Source organism: Hibiscus syriacus, unplaced genomic scaffold (genome assembly GCF_006381635.1).
Source record: "Hibiscus syriacus cultivar Baekdansim isolate YM2019G1 unplaced genomic scaffold, ASM638163v2 tig00110777_pilon, whole genome shotgun sequence".
NCBI lineage: Eukaryota > Viridiplantae > Streptophyta > Magnoliopsida > Malvales > Malvaceae > Hibiscus > Hibiscus syriacus.
Window position 1 is genome coordinate 2,119,052 of NW_024062858.1, and position 7,276 is coordinate 2,126,327.

At 33.2% G+C, this 7,276-nt stretch overlaps 1 pseudogene; it reads left to right on the top strand.

Annotated features, from left to right (window-relative positions):
* Positions 1 to 2,308: 2,308 nt before the first annotated feature.
* On the top strand, positions 2,309 to 3,879 carry LOC120139948 (annotated as a pseudogene).
* Positions 3,880 to 7,276: the final 3,397 nt, after the last annotated feature.

Consider the following 7,276-nt stretch of genomic DNA (forward strand, 5'->3'; position numbering starts at 1 on the left):
CGATTTTGTTGGTCATTTTGGCAAATCCGGAAAAAGTTGGTTAAAATCGTATATTATATGGGATTTTTGGTCACTGAGGTTATTTTCTCTTTAAATTTTAGTTATGGGTTTATAGCCCAATTTTAGTGAGCCCGTTTCATTAAGTTAGTTTTTACATGTGATCCAACACTAAAAATATTTTATTTATTTTAATTTTTAATTTATTTCAATATTTTGTAAATAGATAAAATGATTAAATTTTTAAAAATAATATATATATATATATGTTTAATTTGATCCTTATATTTATACACGATTTTCTAATATAATATTAATATTTATAAAAAAGATAACACTATTAAAGTTAAAAATTATATAAAAAAAACATAATATCCAACATATTTATAAAGAACAAATGAATTTAAGTATAAGATTATTAAGGATCATTTTGGTATTACTTTTAAAACTGTTTTTGAAAAGTGAAATTTAAAATTTAATCGTTTGAGATTATTGTTAAAAAGTGATTTTGAGAAGATAAAGTGTCCATTTTAGATATTATATTGTAAATTGAAAAATATATTATTTGAATTATATTTACACTTATTCATAACAAATTATAAATATATTTAAAACGAAATAATTGTATACTCAACATAAATATTTTATAAAAAAATACATTATTTTGTATTCAAAAAATTAAATAATGTGAAAATTAATAATAAATAATTATACATCTATGTGTATTAATTTAAAAACTAATTAAAATTAAATAATTAAGGATAAAAATATAATTTCACTCTAAAAGTGATTTTTCACAACAAACACTATAAATTTCAACTTTTGAGGTTGAATTTAAAATTATTTTTCAACCATAATTTTAAATTAAATTTTAAGTGTTTAGCATTGCTTATGGAGTGGGCAGTCACTTTTCGTTAACCACAAGTACTCGCAAATTGACCTCAGTGATAAAAGAATTGTTAATATTCTTGGAGGTCTCGGGTTTGAGCACTAGGAATGCCAGGGATATAAGCGTTTAATGTCAAATGATTTAGAGTTATTTTTTAACAACACTACCTTATACTTGCCACATATTATTAAAAAAACATATATTTTAATAGTGCAATATATGTATTTTTAAAATATTGAATTAGATATCTACACTTTATCACAATGTTAAATATACTTTCAACTATCATTTCATATATTATTATGATATTAAATTAACACTATTAGTAGAAAATATTGACTGGTTGATCAAGTTGTTTATCTTTATCCTTTTATATTCTTTTAAGTCATGAGTTTTATATCTACTAAAAGCACTCCCTTTTCTTCTTATAGAGTCGTCATTCATTTCTTCTAGGTAAGATTAATATTAGATTTAAGAATTATAAAAAGAAATATTATTAGTAATGTCATGTCTAAACCGTCATTTTGTACAATATTAGATATTTTTGTCAGAGCATATGTATCACATTAAGTATTTTTTTATCAAAATACAAATAACATATTAGACTTTTTAAAATTATTGATGCTACATTAAACATTTTTTAAAGTAGAGGTATCAAATGCACAATACTATATTCTAGTTGTGGTGTCATAGTTAAAGATATTGAGGACATTAGAAGGTGATTTATTTCCTATAAGTAATTATATTTTTTAAAGTATAAACATGATTGTAGTGCTTTAATGATCTTGAAAATAATTATGATGTGACTGTTACGCTTAGGGATGAGTATGGGTCGGATTGAGTTTTCGGTCAATTTGATCCGACCTAAAAAATATATATTCTCCACTCGAAATTTGATCTGACCCAGTTTAGAGTGACTTCACCTGACTTGAAACTTAACCCGCCTTTTGAAATAAAAGTTGAGCCCGACCCAACCAAAAACAAATACATTTATAAAAATATATTATTTTTATTTAATAAAATAAGGATCTAATTGTAACAACTCGAAAATTTGAAAAAAAAATATATACAGTTAAAACTCTATAAATTAATAATGTCAGGACCGAAGAAATTTATTAATTTAGAGAGTTATTAATTTATCGATAAATTAATAATTATTAATTTAAAGAGTTTTTAAGTAATTATATTGTACATACCAAACAAAAAGGCAAATTAGTCTATGCCTCTTAGAATTACGTTGCAGCGAACCTTGGGACTCAACGTAAATTAGTAACTACAATGTGTTCATATGCATTGGAAATCAATAATGACTTTTGAAGTACAGTAAATGTAAACAAGAGGAACAAATGTGTTCAATGTATTCTTAAGCAAGTTTGACATATATAAATTACATGAATGTGTTAGAGTATTCAAACCATATCTCACAAGATGGCTTCTCATCTAAAAGGTGTTGCAAAATCAACTATGTCAGATCAAATACGTAAAGAGTTGTGTGAGTACAAGAGAGATAATCCTGCAAGCACACAAAAAGACTTACAGAGATGGCTTGAGGGAAAATTTCAGTTGAAAGTTAGTCAAGGAACAATATCAAACACACTTAAGCGGTCAGATGATTATCTCTCTGCTGAAATAGAAAAGGGAAGAACATAGATCAAAAGACACAAACCAGCAAAATATCCTGACATGGAGAAGGTTGTTTATGAGTGGTTTCTCCAGCATCAAGAACGTGTGAATATCACAAGAGAATTAATTTGCAGAAGGCAAGAGATACAATGAAACTCGTGTACCCTCATGATGATTCATATTTTAATTTCTCTATAGGATGGCTTGGGAAATTCAAGCACCGACATGGCATAAAGTCATTTCGTCGTTTTGGCGAGAGTGGGTCTATTGATGTACAAGACATGGAGCAGAAATTGGTATCGATTCAGGAGAAAATTGATCAGTTCCCTATGAAAGATGTTTTTAATATGGATGAAACTGGGTTGTTTTATAGGCTACAAGCTGATCATTCACTGGCAACAAAACAACTTGAAGGAAGAAAACAAGATAAAGAAAGACTGAAGGTAGTTATTTGTTACAATGAAGATGGCTATGAAAAAATCCCTCTATGGATTATTGGGAAATATGCAAAGCCTCGTTGCTTCAAGAATGTCAACATGAATATCTTGGATTGTCAGTATCGAGCTAACAAAAAACATGGATGACTAGTGCGCTTTTTGATGAATATGTTCATTCATTTGACCAAATGATGCATGGTAGAAGAGTTCTACTTGTGGTGGATAATTGTCCAGCATATCCAAGAAATATTGAAGGGCTAAGAAACGTTGAGTTGTTCTTCTTGCCACCAAACATGACATCAAAGATTCAACCTTGCGATGTTGGGATAATAAGAGCTTTCAAGATGAATTACCGTAGAAGGTTTTACCGCAAAATATTGGAAGGTTATGAGGTGGGACAATCTGATCCAGTGAAGATAAATGTCCTTGATGCTATCAATTTGGCAATCCCAGCTTGGACGATAGATGTTCGAAAAAAAACAATAGTGAATTGCTTCTGACACTGTAAAATTCGTTCAGCTAATGATGTTGCAAGAAATTTGGATGAATCCACTTTTGATGAAGAAACTCAAGACCTCGAGAATATGATCAATCAATGTGGCTATCGTAATAAGATGGATATCGACAATCTAATGAACTACCCAAGTGAAAATGAAGCATGTTCGGAGGTTCAGAGTTTAGAAGATATTGTGGGTACAAATTATTGAGAACAATGCAGAGGATAACGGCGAAGATGATACTGTGTCTTTGGAGCCTGTTACACGAAATGAAGCACTTATGACGTCGAACACTCTTCACAACTTTATGAAACAATACAAAAATACAACACCTGAGCTATTGGATGCAATAAGAAAAGTTAGAGATGAGCTCCAAATAGACTTGAACTTTAAAGGAAAACAGACAACTATTGAATCATATTTCAATAGAGTGTAATATATATTTTTTTTTCAGTTTCTATGAATTATTAATTTATGATTTTCTTGGGACCGAAAATTATAAAGGGATCTCACGAAAAATTATTATCTTATTATTTTATCGAGTTTTTCAATTTTTTACATTGACCCAAGTCGGGACCGGACAAATTTATTATTTTAGAGAGTTTATTAATTTACCAAATATTAATTTAAAGAGTTTCTATTGTAATTGTAATTTGAGGTTTTAATTAAGTAAATTGGTGAAATTTGGAGACTAAATTGAAAGATTTTAAAACTTGTAGCTTGTTTTAGAGATGAATGAAATTCAGAGACCAAGCCCTGAATTTACCCATGGAGTGTCGACATTCACGCATTATAAGCATGAAATTCATTCTGAAATCAGAATGAATTTCACCAAATTTCCTCCCTCAAAGGCCCAACTTCCAACCATGATTCTGACGTCGTTCGACCTCTGATCGTCGATTTGAAAACACCACCGTATTCATCATCGAGCGAGGAACAAATCCCTTAAATTAATTAAAGTGAAACGCTACCAAACGCCGTGAATTTCAAGTCAAAGTCTCGACGTTTTTTTAGCTCTATCACCGAGAAAATCTTAAATTCATCGTCGATCGTTGCTCCGTTTACGACACCTCCCGCACCATCGTGTTCCTTGTGCCGTTCCGACTCCGTCGATGTCATCCTTGGTCTCCGTCGACGGCGGAGCGTGGGGAGGTGAAGCAGTCAAAGTTTCTGATTTGTTGAAATCGAGCTCTCTGCCGTTCAAAAATTTGAACCGAGCTTTGTAAGTATCTCGAAATCGCTCAAAATAATTTTTAGAAAATTTTCCGTGACTTATAGGACACCGGATGAGGTCCCACGCGCCCCCACGCGCGTCGCCACTACGCGTGGGGAAGGTTCGGCCAATGTTGAAACCGGTTTGACCGGTCCGACCCGACCTGACCCGTTGACCCGACCGACCTGTTGACCGTTGACCACCTTTGACCAAAACTTTGATTGGCTATTAAACGACCGTTAATCTTTTCCGAGTATACCTATCCTGACATTTTTTGACGTCCCAAATCTGTTTTTGGGTCTGTTTCACCAAATTCAAACCCGAAAGTCTTCAAATTGTTAGTCAAACCCTTTGACTTTGACTTTAACCAAGAATTTAAATATTCGAAAGGTTATACTTTATGTTTTTCGATGTCCTGAATCTGATTCCGAAGTCCGTTTTGCCAAATTATGACCCAAAATTCCCGAATCAAGCATTTGAATCCAAAAAGGCTTAGTACTTTAGTATTTTGATTATTTATTTGAGATTTGGTTAAGGAATTGATTCAGCAAAAATATTTTATGAAGGTACTCGTGTTTCATCTGAGCAAGGATCAGTTAGGTCCAGTGTTGTCCGTTCGTTAAATCATCCCTAACCACGTACTACGAGAATTACCCGTAGGTTTTCGTATATTATTTAAATATAGATTAAGATTATTTATATTAGGATTCCAATATGAATTTTTCTGATTCGTAGGATCTAGCACTGCAGCAGAGCGTGATCGACAGACTCAGTAGTAGGCTTCCTTATCTGATTTCTCAGATTGTTACATGTGTGTTTCCTGACGGTGTTATCTTATTGTTTTAAACTATCATATGAATTGTTTCAAATTTATGATGATGTTGAATGTTATTACAACACGATACTTGTTTTCTGAATACTGGTTACCCGACACCTGATTTACCAGATTTTACTAATATGATGTATGGTTTCTGTAATTTCTGCATATGATTTTCAAGCATTAACCATTTTCATGTTTTAATTGAATGACATTTATTTTCACCTGGATACATACATGTTTATTACTGTCAATGGGATATTATTGAGGGAAGTATTTAAGGCTCATCGACTTTGTGCTCAGGGTAAGTCCTTACTGGTGTGCAGGTGGGTGTATGGTTTTGGGAAACCTACACATTTTGGTGATTGGAGTGATTGGATGAGAAAGTTATTACCGCAGGCTCCTCGGCTTTGTGCTCAGGGTAAGTCCTTACTGGTGTGCATGTCGGTGTATGGTTATGGGGAACCTACACATTTTGGTGATTGGAGTGATTGGATGGGAAAGTTATTACCGCAGGCTCCTCGGCTTTATGCTCAGGGTAAGTCCTTACTGGTGTGCAGGTGTGTGTATGGTTCTGGAAAATATATAAAAAAATAATAGAAATCAGATTGAGTGGATAGAAATAGTGTTCATAATTTTAAATAAAACAAACTTGTTGATAAACTGATTTTACTGGAATATTTTATTAGTATGTATTTATATACTGTTGGAAGTACACTGGGCTTTTTGGCTCATTCTGTAGTTTTTACCCCTTTTCAGATAACAGCAGACCATAAGCTAGCAGATTTGGCATCAGGGGAGATCAACTACTTATTTTGTACGAACGTATATCTCTATATGTTTTTCGGTTATGGCTTAGTGACATGTATTTGCTATCGTTTTGGATATATTTGTATTATTAATATTTTGTTCTATATTATATCTAACGTATTATAAGTTGTTTTTAAAAAAATCTCTGAATGGAATATATGACCACTTAGGTTTGAGTCTAACTTACAGACCGGGTCTGGGGGGTTACATTTGGTGGTATCAGAGCCAGGTTTTAAATACTCGAATTGTATATGGGTCCTAAACTTTGGGGGGGGGGGAAATGTCACCTTATATTATGATTTAAAGTTTTCTCGAGATCTCTGATGCTAATTTGACATATATTTCAAATTCTTTTTGTAGAGTCTTATAAATCCAACGATGAGTGTTGCTAGAGGTCGTAGGACAGGACGTGGTCGAGGACGAGTCACTCGACTTTCTTACGATAAACGATCTGATGTCACTAAGTGGTCATCCTGTTCCGCAAGTAGATCCGACCCTTTCTCATGATGATCAGTTTACTCCTGTGAGAGATCCTCCGTCACTGGAGATGAGGATACTGACATAAACGAAGACGTCATTAATAGAACTATATTTCACATGTTTCAGAGAGCTGCCAGAGCCCCTAGTAATATGACTACGGTTGAGATTTCAAATTCTCTGGTTGCTGCTGGTGTAGTTCCATTCGAGGGTATTACTGGTGAACCTCCGACAGACACTGAATATTGGCTGGAAGAAACAGAGAGAATTATGGATGAGATGGACCTCAAACCTGAGCAGAAGTTGAAGGGGGCCCTAACTATATTGAAGAAAGAGAGCTTTAGATGGTGGCAATCAATTTCTGGTAGTATTCCGAGAAACCAGTTAACATGAGATCTTTTCAAGACGCGCTTCCGGAGTCGCTACATCGGAGAGAGATACCAGTAGGAGCGTCGTCAGGAGTTTCAAATCTGGAGCAGGGTAGCATGTCTGTTATGGATTACGAGGTTGTGTTCA